Genomic DNA, 16,083 nt, shown 5'->3' on the forward strand with positions numbered 1-16,083 from the left:
TCCTCAGCAAAAAGAGGATTGGCAGTGGATGTTAGCCCAGGGCTGGTCTTCTTCTTCCTCTTCAAAAAAGGATGTTTTTAATACTGATAAAAATAATTTTGTATAATGAAGATGTAACTTGAGTCATGTATGAATAACTTCAAAGTATATAAAACAAAAACTTAGAAATAATAGAAAAGAATGGTGGAGACTGTATGTGGCCAATGCATTACTATTAATCTGAACAGAATATAAAAATGAGCAGAGTATTTAAGAGAATTTATCCAATTTTACACTACCAAGGAAATCTGAATGAGTTTACAAAAGCAGAAACCACTTACCTCGGGGTCTGGACTAGGATGCTCTGGGTTCCGTTTCTAACTTCATTCCTCTCTAGCAGATCTTGGGAATGTGACTCAGTTTCTCTAACCCTCAAGCTCATACCTGTGAGGTTGAGATAATGAGAGACTTTCTTCAGGTGATTGCATGTGAGATAATTATTATGCAGTGCTCAGCACAGGGCCTGAGACAACACTCCACGCATGGCAGTAATTGCTACTACTACTAGGACTAAAACTTGTAGATTTAGGAAATCTATAAATGAACAAATAATCTGCACCCACTTGGAAATCAAAGAATACTCCCCTAAATTATTCGTTGAATAAGTAAAAAGTAGGAGTTGAGGAGAACACTGAGGTCCTGATCTTCTCCCTCCACCCTCATTCTAAACCTGCCCTTCCCAGTCTGCCCATCTCAATAAATGGCAGCTCTGTTTTTCCAGGTGTTCAGGGTTAAAAGCCTTGGAGCCGTCTTGACATTTTCTCCCATCTCCATCTCCACTGCTGCCACCTTTTATTCAGATTGTCACAAGAGCCTCCTAACTAGTCATCTTGCTTTCCCATCCCCCTGCTTCATTCTATTTCCAGCAAAGGAGCCACAGTCAAAAAAAGAAGTCAGAGCCTCTACTCACAAGTCTCCAAAGGCTACCCACCTTGCTTACAGTCAGAAGCCCTTAGAGTGGCCAACAAGGCCCTTCTCCATCTCTTAGCCTCTCCCCCTCCCACTGCTCTTCTGTTGCCACCTACCTCTCCTATTGCTCATTCCACTCTCACCACACACTGGCCTCTTGCTTTTTCTTAAACCTTCCAGGCTGCTGTGTTAGTGCCTTCTACACTGTGATTCCTTCTGCTTGAAAGGTTCTTTCTCCATCTACAGCCTCCCCCAACCTACACATGGCATGCTCCTCCATCACCCTCCCCCACACACTTACTCATGGTGGGCTCCTTCATTTCTTTCAGGCCTTTCACCTTCTCATGAGACCCTCCCTGTGGACACAATGGAAAATTGCACTTCCTTTCCTCCCTTGTTTTCTCTTTTTCCAACCTCCCTGCTTTATTTTTATCTTTAGCACTTAACATCAATTAATATACTATATATTTTTGTTGTTTACCTTGTTTGTTGACTCTCTATACTGCAAGCACCATAAGGACTTAAGATTTTCTGTTTTTGTTATTGCTGTGTCCTGAGTGCCTGGAGCAGTGCTGGCACACAGTTAGAACTCGATATTTGTTGAATATATAAGTGAATAAAGGAATCAATGAAAATATTAATACAAAAACATATGCAATGCATGTAAGCTGACTTTTAGAAGTAAATTCATAGCCTTATTCTTTGTTAAAAGTGTAAAATATGAAAGCAAGTGAAGTGTCCTCTCCTTGAAAGAGGTTCATAGGTTAATAAAGACTGCCTCACAGAAGGCATAAGAAGCAAATAATAAAAATTTAAAGTAACTACACAAAACAGAAAAATTGATTTGGAAATCTAACAGTTAGTACCTGGTTAAAAAGCAATAAAATAAATGGCATTACCAGTCCCAACCCTGATAAATCTAATCAATAAAGCATGAAAAAGAAAAAAGAATAATAATAAAACATTACAGATCTAGAGAAGATTAAAAATTACAAAGAAATTTTCATGAAATGGAAAACCTTCATAAGATAGGAAAGTGTCCACTAGCAAAGATGCATCACAGCATTGAAAATTTCAATATACCAAAGGCAAGCAAGAGTTTGAAGAAGTTTTCTAAGAATTAGCTTCCAGAGTGTCTGTAAATTCATATAGTTATCTTTTAACCTTTTAAGAAAAAGTTCATTATAATGCTGTATGAATTAATAAGTATAGAAAATTATGGAAATCTACCTAATTTGTTTTGTAAAACTAGTGTAACTTGGAAACAGACACCAAAATAAGATTATAATTGAATCATGTTCAATGAGCATAAATACAAAAATCCTAGGAAACTGAATTAAACAGCATGTCAAAGAAGTAAACTACCATAACCAAGCATGGGTCTTCCTAAGAGAGCAAAGATAGTTTAATGTTAGGCAATCTATTAAGTTATATCAAAAAGCAATGATTGGCAGAGAATTCTGGAAAGACGACAGAGTAGGAAGCACCAGGAATCTTTCTCCTCACCTAGACAAAAATTGTATTGGCAGAAACTGTCTGAGAACTCTTTTAGAACTCTGAAATCTGTTGAAGGCTTCTAACTTCCAGGGGAAGACTTGTATGGTAAATTGTAGTTATTTTCAGTCAATTTCAGCTCTAAGCACAGTAGCAGCTACCCATCCCCCACCCCAGGCCCCTTGGCAATCAGCTGTGCATGAGTTCCTTGAGGAGCTTGCACACAGCCTGCAGGAGCTAGGGCCAAAAGGACCCTGTCCTCTAAATTTCAGGGATCTGTGGTCTGATGGTGAATTGCTGCTTCTGATTAAAGAGGCAGGCAGCCACTCTTGTGTCACCTCCCCACCTTGTTGCAAGCCCCTCCCCTTCTGGCCAAAGTGGACTCCAGGGGATTTAAGTGGCCGGTGCCCTTCCTCCTATGTCTTCATTTTTCATTTTTTCCCCTTTTGGAAGCCAGACATTAAAAACTAGGACATTAAAAACAACTACATATACAGGAAAAATTAGAAAGTGATGCCCCATCCCCAGGGAACGGCTCAGAAAAGAGCTGAGAAAGACCTTAAGTTTACAAGTGAGGCTTATCCTCAGCACGAAGACAGCCTACAACAATGAAAAAAACGAAAAACAGTAACAAAACCCAGCAAACCCTGGGGAAAGGGGAGAATCTGGTTTCCAGAGTTACCATATTATTAGATTCAAGTGTCCCTTGTTCAGCAAAAACTTACAGGGCATACAAAGAAACAGGAAAGTATGACCCATTCAGAGAAAAAGTTTAAATGAACAGACTGTCCCTGAAAAAGACATAATGGCACATATGCTAGACAAATCTTTAAAACAACTGTCTTAAAGGGGCTGGCCCCATGGCCAAGTGGTTAAAAGTTTTGCATGCTCTGCTTCAGCGGCCCAGGTTTGCTGGTTTGGATTCCAGGTACAGACCTACTCCACTCATCAGCCATGCTATGGAGGCATCCCACATACAAAATAGAGGAAGATTGGCACAGAGGTTAGCTCAGGGCGAATCTTCCTCTCTCTCTCTCTCTCTCTCTCTCTCACACACACACACACACACACACTGTCTTAAAGATGCTCAAGAAACTAAAGGAAAATGTGGAGAAAGTCAAGGAAATGATGTATGAACAAAATGGAAATATCAATAAAGAGATAGAAACCTAAAAAGATACCAAGAAATTCTGGAGCTGAAAAGTACAATAATGGAAATGAAAAACTCACCAGAGGGATTCAAAGGCAGATTTGAGCAGGTAGAAGAAAGAATCAGTGAACTTGAGATAGGATAATGGATATTATTGAGTCTGAGGAACAGAAAGAAATTTATGCATTTCACTACAAAAGATCAACTAAACACAAACAAAGTAATGCGGGAAATGAGGGACATAAAAGCTCTAAGGCTTATAGGAAACAAATAGCACAATGACAAAAGAAAGTCACTCCTTATCAGTACATACTTTAAAATATTGGTTTAAACTCTCCAATCAAAGGACAGAGATTGGCAGAATGGATTAAAACACATGATCCAACTATACACTGTCTACAAGAGATTCATTTCAGATCCAAAGACACAAACAGGTTGAAAATGAAGGAAAAGATATTCCATGTGCACAGTAACCAAAAGAGAGTGGGGGTAACTATACTAATAGCAGACAAAATAGACTGTAAATCAAAAAAGGTAACAAAAGACAAAGAAGGATAGTGTATATTAAGAAGAAGTTCAGTGATGTCAACATCTCCATCACGGCAGAGTAAGTTCTTCCAGTAATCAACGCCTTCCAATAGACAATGAGAAGGACATTCATACTCCAACAGAGGACATCCAAACACAACACAAAAAATGTTGGAGAGACCCACACAGCCATACGACGGAGGGTGGAGAGGCTGGAGCCCCCATTGGAGAGGTGGAACAGGGTAAGAGAAAACTTCACTTCCTCCCATAAAGACTGTGATCCAGACACTGGGCAGCCTCAGAGAGGGAAGGAACGGGGGAGGGAATGTTTGTTCACAGGAACATCAAGCACCCCCCAAGGGCCCTTGCAGCTTAGAGGTAAGTCCTCTACTTGGGTGAAAGCTTTCACGGCGGGGTGACCAACATGCCAGGAGAGAAGATAGCGAGAGCAGAGGGAGAAAACCCCAAGAACGCACAGGAGAAAGCGCCCCTTCCCCCACCTACTCAGTGTGGCTTCAGTCCCTGGGATTTTGGCTGAAGGCAGAGGGCTCAGAATACATGGCTCTTGACCCCCACCCAGCGATGATAGGTGGTAACTGCAAGCAAATAACACCAGGATGTGAAAAAACAGAGCCACTCCCTCTAGCAATGTCAAACATTATATTAGATCTCCAGACCAGAGAGAAAATGACAAGTACCCAGAAATCAGTCCTGAGGACACAAATATGTCATCTAAATGACAAAGGATTCAAAACAGCTATCATCAGAAAACTCAATGAGGTAAAAGAGAATGTAGAGAAACAATTCAATGAGTTCAGGAGCTACTTCATAAAAGAGATTGAAACTAAAAAGAAGAATCAGTCATAAATATTAGAGATGAAAGACACAATGGAAGAAATAAAACCTGGTGCAACCACTATGGAAAGCAGTATGGAGTATCCTCAGAAAATTAAGGATAGATCTACCATATGATCCAGCTATCCCACTGTGGGGTATTTATCCAAAGAACTTGAAAACACAAAGGCATAAAGATACCTGCACCCCTATGTTCATTGCAGCATTATACACAATAGCCAGGACTTGGAAGCAACCTAGGTGCCCATCAAGGGACGAATGGATAAAGAAGATGTGGTATTTATACATGATGGACTACTACTCAGCCATAAGAAATGATGAAATCCAGCCATTTGTGACAACATGGATGGACCTTGAGGGTATTATGCTGAGTGAAATAAGTCAGAGGGAGAAAGTCAAATACCATATGATCTCACTCATAAATAGAAGATAAAAACAATGACAAACAAACACATAGCACTGGAGATTGGATTGGTGGTTACCATAGAGGAAGGGGGGTGAGGGCAAAAGGGGTGATTAAGCTCACATGTGAGGGGATGGACTATAATTAGTTTTCGGCTGGTGAACATGATGTAATCTACATGGAATTCGAAATATATTATGTACATCTGAAAATAAACAAATAAATGGAAAAAATATATAAAATAAAAAATAAATTACAAAAAAAGAAATAAAACAAAATATGGATTCCCTGAATGTTCAAGTGGCCACCATAGAGAAGCATATCAGCATAATTGAAGATAGACATGTTGAAATGTGCCAGATAGAGGAGGAGAGAGAAATAAGACTAAAATGAAATGAAGAAAGTCTCCGAGAAATATCTGACTCAATTAGGAAATGCAACATAAGAATTATAGGTATTCAATAAGGAGAAGAGAAGGAGAATGGAGCAGAAAGCTTGCTCAAAGAAATAATAGAGAACTTCACAAACCTAGGAAAGAAAATCCATGTGGAAGAGGCTGCCAGGTCACCTAAATACATCAATATAAAAAGACCTACTGCAAGGCATGTAGTAGTGAAACTGGCAAAACTGAATGACAAAGAAAAAATACTAAGGGCAGCAAGGCAGAAGAAAATAACCTACAAAGGAACCCCCATCAGGCTTTCAGCAAAGTTTTCTGCAGAAACCTTACAGGCTAGGAGAGACTGGAATGACATATTCAGATCTTTGAAGGACAAAAACTTTCAGCCAAGAATACTGTCTCCAGCGAAAATATCCTTCAGATATGATGAAGAAATAAAAACTTTCCCAGACAAACATAAGCTAAGGGAGTTCACAGCCACGAGAGCCCTGGCCCAAGAAATCCTCTGGAAGGCCCTCATACCTGGAAAAAAAAAAAAAAAAAAGGAGAAAGAGGTTACAAAGCATGGAGTAAGGAGATAAATAGGTAGACAGAATCAGAGCAGGATAGCAAATACTCAAGTGTAGCATTAAAGACAAAGGGAAGAAAAACACCAAAAACAAAGATAATCTTGTCATTTTAACCACAAACTCATAATACAAGATGGAATAAGATGTGAGAACAACAACTTAAGAGGGGAAGAGGAAAGAGACTGAATCTGTTTAGTCTAAGGAAATTAGAGGCCATCAGAAAAGGGACTATCTTATCCACGAGATTTTGAAAACAAACCTCAGGGTAACCACTGGAAAAAAAAAAAAAAGAACAGAGACATAAATAATAAATAAGGAGAAAACAAAGAAACACTACATAAGTTAATTGGTAGGTCAAAATACACAGGACGAGAAACAAAGGAAATGCAGGTGAACCAGAAAAGGAGTGATCAAATGGCAGCATTAAGCCCTCATATATCTATGATCACCCTAAATGTAAATGGATTGAATTCTCCAATAGAAAGACACAGAGTGGCGAGATTGATTAAAGAACAAGACCCCAAAATATGCTGCCTCCAGGAAACACAGCTCCAGTGACAAACACAAGCTCAGAGTGAAGGGATGGAAGACGACACTCCAAGCTAATGGCAAACAAAAGAAAGCAGGTGTTGTAATACTTATATCAGATAAAGTAGACTTCAAGATAAGACAGGTAAAGAGAGACCAAGAGGGGCAGTATATAATGATCAAAGGGACATTCCACCAAGAAGAAATAACACTTATAAATATCTATGCACCCAACACAGGAACACCAAAGTACTTAAAGCAACTAGTAACAAGCCTAAAAGAAGACATTAATAAGAAAAAGTTCAATACAGCAAGAACATATAACATTTATGTCCCTAATGACAGACCATCAAAATATATAAAGCAAAAACTGACAAGAATTGAAGTGAAAAATAGACACTTGTATAGTAACAGATGGCAGCATCAGTTTATGATAATAGATAGAAAAATTGGACAGAAGATAAGTAGGTAAATAGAGGACTTGAACAAAATAAGCCAAGTAGACCTAACAGACTTATACAGAACACTCTGCTCAATAACAACAGAATACACAGTGTTCTCATGCACATGGGACATTTTCTAGGCTAGACTATATGTTAGGCCAAGGATTAAGTCTCAGTAGATTAAAAAAATCGATATTATACAAAGTATCTTCTCTGATCACGACAGAATGAAATTAGAAATCAATAGCAAAAGAAAACTGGAATATTCACAAAATTGTGGGAATTAAACAACATGCTTTTAAACTAATGGATGAAGGAAGAAATCACAAGGGAAACTAGAAAATACTTAGAGATGAATGAAAGCAAAAACACTGTGCAACAAAACTTATGGGACATAGCAAAAGCAGTGCTAAGGGGGGAGGAAATTTATAGCTATAAACACTTAGATTAAAAAAAACAGAAGATTTCAAATTAACAACATAAATTTATAAGTAGAACTAGAAAAAGAAGAATGAATTAAGCCCAAAACTAACAGAAAGAAGGAAATAATAAAGATAAGTAGAGTAATAAATGAAATAGAGAAGAAAAATAATAGCAGAAATCAACAAAACCAAAAGTTGGTTCTTCAAAATGATCAATAAAATTGACAAACCATCAGATAGACTAAGAAAAAAAAAATAAGACATAAATTACTAAAATCAGCAGTGAAAGTAGGGACATTACTAGCAGTTCTACAGGAATAAAAAGAATTATAAGAGAGTCCTATGAATAATTGTACAGCAAAAAATTGGATTAACTAGATGAAATGGACAAATTTCTGGAAAGACAAAACCTACCAAGACTAAATCACAAAGAAATAGAAAATTTGAATAGACCTGTAACTAGTAAAGAGATTGAATCAGCAATCAGACAACTCCCAACACAGTAAAGCCCTGGACCTGATGTCTTCCCTGGTAAATTTTACCAAACGTTTAAAGAAAAACTAATAATAATCCTTCTCAATTTTTTCCCAAAAGTTGAAGAGGAAGGGACACTTCCTAATTCATTCTATGAGGCCAGCATTACCCTGATACCAAAGCCAGACAAAGATATTACAAGTAAAGTACAGCTCATTGTCCCGATGAACAGTGATGAAAAAATCCTTAACAAAATAGTAGTAAACATAACTCAGCAGTATTTTTAAAGGATTATACACCAAGACCAAATGGGATTTATTCTGGAATGCAAGGACGGTTCAACATATAAAATCAGTCAACATAATACTCCACATCAATAGAATGAAGGAAAAAAATCACGTGATCATCTCAGTTGATGCAGAAAAAGCATTTGACAAAATTCAACACTTCTTCATGATAAAAACACTCAACAAACTAGGAATAGAAGGAAACTACATCATAATAAAATCCATATTTGAAAAACTCACAGCTAATATCATAGCTGATGGTGAAAGATTGAAAATTTTTTCTCAGAGGTCAGAAACAAGGCAAGGATACCTGCTTTCACCACTTCTCTTCAACATAGTGCTGGAAGTTCTAGCCAAAGGATTAGGCAAGAAAAAAAAATAAAAGACATCCATATTAGAAAGGAACAAGTCAAATTATCTCTGGTTGCAGCTGATATAATCTTATTTGTAGAAAATTCTAAAGATTCCACAAAAAAACTGTTAGAAATAATAAGTAAATTTAGCAAAGTAGCAGGATACAAAGTCAACATGCAAAAATCAGTTAAATTTCTGTACATGAACAATGAACAGTCTGACAAGGACATTACAAAACCAACTCCATTTACAATTGCATCCAAAAGAATAAAATAATTAGGAATTAAAGGAAATGAAATACTTGTACAATGAAAACTACAAAACATTGCTGAAAGAAACTTTAAAAGATGTAAGTAAATGGAAAAAGATCCAATGTTCATAGATTGGAAGACTTAATATTGTTAAAATGTCAATACTGCCGAAAGCAATCTATAGATTCAGTGTAAACCCTATCAAAATCCCAATGATGTCTTTTACGGAAATAGAAAATGCATTCTAAAATTCATATGGAATCTCAAAGGACCCCAAATAGCCAAAAAAATTCTTCAAAAAGAAGAACAAAATTGGAAGACTCAGACTTCCCGGTTTCAAAACTTACTACCTGGCTACATTAATCAAAACAGTGTGGTATTTGCATAAAGACAGATGTGCAGACCAATAGAATAGAATAGAAAGCCCAATAATAAACCCTCACATATATGGTCAAATGATTTTCAACAATAGTGCCAAAGCTGTTCAATGGAGAAAGAATAGTCTTTCCAACAAATGGTGCTGGGAAAACTGTATATCCCCATGCAAAAGATGAACCCTTACCTAACACTATGTATAAGAATTAATGCAACATAGATCAAGGAGGGGGCCGGCCCCATGGCTGAGTCGTTAGGTTCACGTGGTCCCCTTCAGTGGCCCAGGGTTTCACTGGTTCAGATCCTGGGCACGGACCTATCACCACCCATCAAGCTATGCTGGCACAGCATCCCACATAGCAGAACTAGAGGGACCTACAACTAGAATATACAACTACATAGTGGGGGGCCTTCAGGTAAAGAAAAGAAAAAGTAGGCAAATTGGACTTCAGGAAAATTTAAAAAATTTGTGCATCAAAAGACACTACCAATAGAGTAAAAAGGCTACCCCCACAGTGGGACAAAATATTGGCAAATCATATATTTGATAAGCAATTAATATCCAGAATATATAGAGAACTTCTAAAACTCAACAGGGTGGTCTAGTGGTTAAGATTCTGCGCTCTCACTACCATGGCCTGGGTTCGTTTCCCATTCAAGGAACCATAACACCCATCTGTCAATTGTCATACTGTGGCAACTGCATCTTGCTGTGATGCTGAAACCTATAAGACTGGTATTTCAAATTCCAGCAGGGTCACCCATGGTGGACAGGATTTAGCAGAGCTTTCCAGACTAAGACAGACTAGGAAGAAGGCCCTGGCCAATTTAGAAAGATTGTTCATGGAAATCCTATGAATAGCAATGGAGCATTGTCTGATACAGCACCTGAAGGTGAGAGGATGTTGTGCAAAAAGACCAGGCAGGATTCCACTCTACTGTACACATGGTTTCTAGGAGTCAGAATCTACTTGACGACTCTAACAACAACAAAAAATCAAACAACTCGATTCAAAAATGGGCCAAGGACTTGAATAGACATTTCTCTAACGAAGATATGTGTACAAGCACAAGAAAAGATGCTCAACATCACTAATCATTATGGAAATGCAAATCAGAACTATGAGATAACCACCTCATAGCCATTAAGATAACTACTGTAATCGAAAAGCAGAAAACAAGTGTTAGCGAGGATGTGGAGAAATTGGAACCCTTTTGCACTGTGGGTGGGAATATAAAATAGTACAGCCACTGTGGAAAGAGAATGGCAGTTTCTCAAAAAATTAAAAATAGAATTACCATATAATCCAGCAGTTCCACTTCTGGATATATGCCCAAAAGAATTGAAAGCAGAGTCTTGAAGAGATATTTGTACACCCATGTTCTTAGCAGCAGTGTTCACAATTGCTAAAACGTGGAAGCAACCCAAGTGTCCATAGAGAGATGAATGGTTAAGCAAAAGGTGGCATATACATACAATGGAATATTAATTCAGCCTTAAAAAGGTAGGATTTCTGACATGCTACAACATGGATGCCCTTGGAAGATCCTGTTCTCAGTGAAATAAGCCAGTCATAAAAAGACAAATATTGTGTGATTCCATTTATATGCAGTACTTAGAGGAGTCAAAATCACAGACAGAAAGTATAATGGTGGTTGCCTGGGACTGGGGGGAATGGATAATAGAGGGTTATTGTTTAATGGATATAGAGTTGCAACTTTACAAGATGAAAAGAATCATGGGGATGTATCATGGTGATGGTTGCACAACAATGTGAGTGTATTTAATACCATTAAATTGTAAACTTAAAAATGGTTAAGATGGTAAATTTTATGTTTTGTGTATTTTATAACAATAAAAAATGCAAAAAAAAAAAAAAAAGCAATGAGTATCCTAGTATATCCTGAGAAGGCTGTTGATAAAATTCAATATGCATTCCTTATCAAAACTCTTTTAAAGCTGGTAATATAGTGTAAACTATTAATGTAACTAGTAACGTAAGGCTTTTCCTTAAAATAATAAAGACGTGTGAGTGTTCCTTGAGAGTCCTTGAAGGCAAGACAAAGTCCTCAATTATACCTCCAATGTTACCACCTGTGCCTTTTGAATGGAAATGTTCAGTAAGTAATTGCTGAATGAACTAAATTTGTACTCTAGACATACTGCCAACATCCTATTTACTGCAACAGTAAAAGTATTCCCATTAAAATTAGGATATTTAGTATCATCAATACTTAACATTTTTCTAGAATTTCTGGCTAAAATATTAACATGAAAATAATATTTAACCATTAGGTAGGAGAAGCAAAACTATCTCTATTTATAAACAATATGTCGTTATATGCCTAAAAAAAAGTCCTAGAGAATAAACTGAAAAATACTTTTAGTAGCTGAGACAGTTTAGCAAAATGAATAGTCACACGTTGCTTAATAACGGGGATACCATCTGAGATATGCATCGTTAGGCAATTTCCTCATTGTGGAAATATCATAGAGAGTACTGAGGGAAACCAAATTTGCCACCCCAAAATGTGTCTCTTTAACATGAGGATTACTTTAGGCTGATTATTCTTAAGAAGCAAAAGACTGAGAGAGTTTTTCTTGTTACCTCCCCCTTAACTGCCTAAAAGAATTCAAATAAAAAGAAACCTGTCTCAGGAAGCAAGCTATCACCTTAGCATAACATGAACTACATGGTAGACAAGGAGGAACTTAGAAAAACCTGTTTCTTGGGCTCCCCTCTGTGTTCTTCTGTTTCTGTGTAGCCAAACACTTGTTTTCTAAACCTTTGCTCCTTTTCACCTATGTGTGACTTGCCTTCCTTCCCTTTGAAGTCCCTCATTCTCCCCACCCCCAACACCTTCTTTTTTCTTTAGCTGAGAATGGTATTTAAGGTGAGGGCTTTGACTGTTTTGGCAAGTTGCTTGGTTTTCCTGTGCTCCTCCTTGGGTTCAATTAATTTGCTAGAGCAGCTCTCAGAACTGAGAGAAGTATTTTACTTGCTAGATTACTGGTTTATTATAAAAGTATATAACTCAGGAACAGCCAGATGGAAGAGATGCATAGGATGAGGTATGGGGAAAGGGGCATGGATCTCCCATGCCCTCTCTAGGAGCCACTCTCCCCAAATCTCCACGTGTTCACCAACCCAGCAACTCTCTGACCCCAATCCTTTGGGGTTTTTATGGAGGATTCAATACATAGGTATGATTCAGTAAATCATTGATCATTGGTGACTGATTCAACCTCCAGCCCTTCTCTCCTGGGGGGACAGGGCAGGGGGAATGCCAGTCCCACCCTTCTAATCACATGGTTGATTCTCCTGGCAGCCAGCCCCCATCCTGAGGGGTAGTCCAAAAGTCACTTCATTAGCACCAGAGACACCTCTATGGCTCTCATCACAGGAAATTACAAGGGTTTTAGAAAGAGCTCTGTGCCGGAAATGGGGATGAAGACCAAACATATATTTCTTATTATAAATCACAATATCACCCCATCTCGTTCCTATCCCTTTTCTGTCCCCATCCCATCCCATCCCCAGATAATACAAATGCAGTGCAGATTGGCATCCTAGACACTTAATGCTGAGGAAACAGAAGGTGCAGCTGTGTGGCTGCCATTGTTTCTCTCACCTCTCCTGATCCTGTCTCTTTGCCTGCTGGAGAGGCAGTCTTCCTGTAACTCCAGCTTCTTCATAGAATGCTCCATATATTTCCTTTCTCTAACTGAGCCATATACCATAAACCTTCAGAATTGAAGAGCTAGTTCTCTTATCCTATGTTCCACCCCTGTCAGGTAAGGGGATAGTGCTGGTGTCCCCTTGGCTCCTGCCTATCGCTTTTATATTCTTCTCCCCCTGTGTGTAGAGTCCTCACCACACTGAATCCCATACCAGTTGACTCTGTCACTCTTTGTCACTATTTTGCTACCATCTGTGATCATCTCTTCTGTGAGGACTTTGGAATCCATCTGCTCAAATAACCTGTACCCTGTTTTACTCAGCATTGAGGCTGTCTGCCATGAGCACCCTGTTCCTCCTTCCCACACAACCGTGGCTCGCTGGTGCTTCTTCTTGACATACTCTTTGCCCATTGGACACAACATTTCAGTTGCCCTCCTGTGCACCAGGCTCTTTGCTAGGCAGTGGGGTCCAAATTTGGAACGAGACCTTATAAAGCTCCCTGCCCTCACTGATTTATATTCTCCCCTAGAAATCCTCTCACTTATAGGATGTCCCCACACCCTATAAACGTGCTCCAGGCATTTCCCATCTTTAGCAATACATCTTCCTTTGCCTTGCATCCCTTTTGCTGCCACCTATCCACTTTATCCAGTCTTCACCCCTTTCCTGGAGTAGCTCTTTGCCCACTGTAGTTGGAGTTTTATACCTACCATTGTACTAAAACTATTGAGTAAAGGCATAAAAATCCCAAATGCCACATCCATTAAAAATGCGCAGTTCTTATTTTGATCTCTCTTCCACTTTGTGGAGTACAAATCCCATCTTCCTTCTTAAAAATTCTCCTTTCCTTTTGCTGCCATGACACAACTCTTACTTCACTATTTTCGCTGTTTTTTCCCAGTCTCCTTTGCACCCTTCTCATCTACCTTAAATGTTTTGTGTTCTTTTCCCATGTTGAATGTTGTTCTCACAATTCTCTCCTCAGCCGTTGTCTTTTCTCCCTCCCTGCACACTTCCTAGGTGGTTTTAACTACACCCATGTCTTTGTTACCACCTCTACACAAAGGGCTCCCAGGGCTGCCTCAGCTCCAGCAGGTCCAGTGTGGAATTTCCGTCAGCCCGCCCTTCTCCTGTGCCCCTGTCTTGCTTGGTGGGCCCCATTATGGAAACCAGAAACCAGGGTCTTTTCTATTCAGACCTCTTCTCCATCCTCCAGCATTCCATGTCAAGTTGGTCCCCAGATCTTTTGGTTATACCTCCTGACTAACTCTCTCATTCTCTCCTCCTCGTTTCTTCTCTCATATTCAAATTCTTCTCTCATATCATGTCTTTCCTGGATAATTACAATAGCTTCTTTTAAAAAAACCTTTAACTTTTTATGTGTATGAAATATAAAGGGATCCAGAGGTAAATAAAACATAATTTCTGCCCTTGAGAAACTCATGGTCATGGCTGGTCATAGGCTTGTAAATAAATATGTCCTAAGGCAGCAGGAAGAAGCACCAATAGAGACAGGTGCTGTCGGGCCGCACAGGGGCTGGATGCAGTGATGGTGATAAAGGTGGCATCTCTGGCTGATTGCTTCAGTGACACCCTGGAGTGCATTTCTGACCTTATGTTTCTGTTCTACATTCTCTCCTTCAGCACATTTGTAGACTTCCAAGAACTGACTTATGTCAGCTTTAGAGGTTTGAGACAACTTGCACACCTTGGTGGGCATCTTTCCAGGAATCAAACCTTTATTCACTTAAACTGTGGCAGAGCGGAATTTGCAAAAAAAAAAAAAAAAAGCCCTACACAATATTTATACAGGATGACTTTTATGATGCTCTGAATATCTCCCTGTGTTAAATGAGGCCTAACTCAGACTTGAGTCTCCTCACAAAATTAGCTTGGCCCAGGAAACACCCAAAGCTCCCAGTTTCTTTCCTTGATTATTTATATGGTCAGAATTCTCTAGTGTTATCAACATGATCGGAGTAAAGTGATCTAAAAAATTGGCTCCAAAGCAGCAGCATAGATATTTCTACCCATTAAAATGAGAATTGGGGCTAGACTTAGGGCAGGATGACCGGCCTGTTCCCTCCCATCACCTTGTGAGCCCATTGGACCCCCATGTCCTGCATCCTGGCCTGAAGGTGGGGAGCCAGTTTACATGTCATAGCCTCACCCTGGAGAAGAGAATCTCCAGCAGCATCAAGGGGAAACAGAGACTCCATAGACCCGTCAACCTACTGTAGAGGAGGAAAAACTATTCCTCTGCCCTCTAGGTCCTTGTGTCTATTCTAATAATTAAATTGACGTGAGACAGAATAACAGGGGAAAACCAAACAAAGTTTAATAACATGTATACATGGGAGAAACCCAGGAAAACTGAGTAACTCACCAAAATGGCAGAAGCCACCACCTTAAATACCATCTTCAGCTAAAGACAAAGGAGGATGTTGGGATGTTGGGTGTAGTGGTTTGGGACTTCAAAGGGAAGGAAGATAATTTACCTGGAGATGGAAAAGCAAATGTTTAAAAGACAAATGTTTGCTGGGCCATCTATAGACACTAGGACCCAAAAGAGATCTTTTGATAAAATCACCCTTGCTACATGCCTTCCTGTCTACCACACCTAGAATTATCTATGGTGATAGCTCCTTTCTGGGACAGAGCCTTCTATCTTAAATTCTTTTAGCTAGTTAGGGGGAAGGGCAAAGTTTCCTTTAGAGTCTATTTGTCTTTAAAAATAATCAAGCCAAAGAGATGCATTTTGGGATGGCAAATTCTGATTCCCCACACTGCTCTGCTGGCATCTGTCCCTTAGGTTGTCTCCCTATCTTTGAACTTGGGCTCATCTGAATGACAGGTAGTCTCCATCCTGATAAAATGCAAGCCAGCAGGTGGGAATGGAGGCAGTACTTTAGAAATGTT

At 39.0% G+C, this 16,083-nt stretch overlaps 1 protein-coding gene across 1 annotated transcript in view; it reads left to right on the forward strand.

Annotated features, from left to right (window-relative positions):
- VOPP1 (VOPP1 WW domain binding protein) overlaps positions 1–16,083 on the forward strand; it is a 119,176-nt gene that overhangs the window by 99,878 nt on the left and 3,215 nt on the right. The window lies entirely within an intron of this gene.

Source organism: Equus asinus, chromosome 1, assembly GCF_041296235.1.
Source record: "Equus asinus isolate D_3611 breed Donkey chromosome 1, EquAss-T2T_v2, whole genome shotgun sequence".
NCBI classification, from domain to species: Eukaryota; Metazoa; Chordata; class Mammalia; order Perissodactyla; family Equidae; genus Equus; species Equus asinus.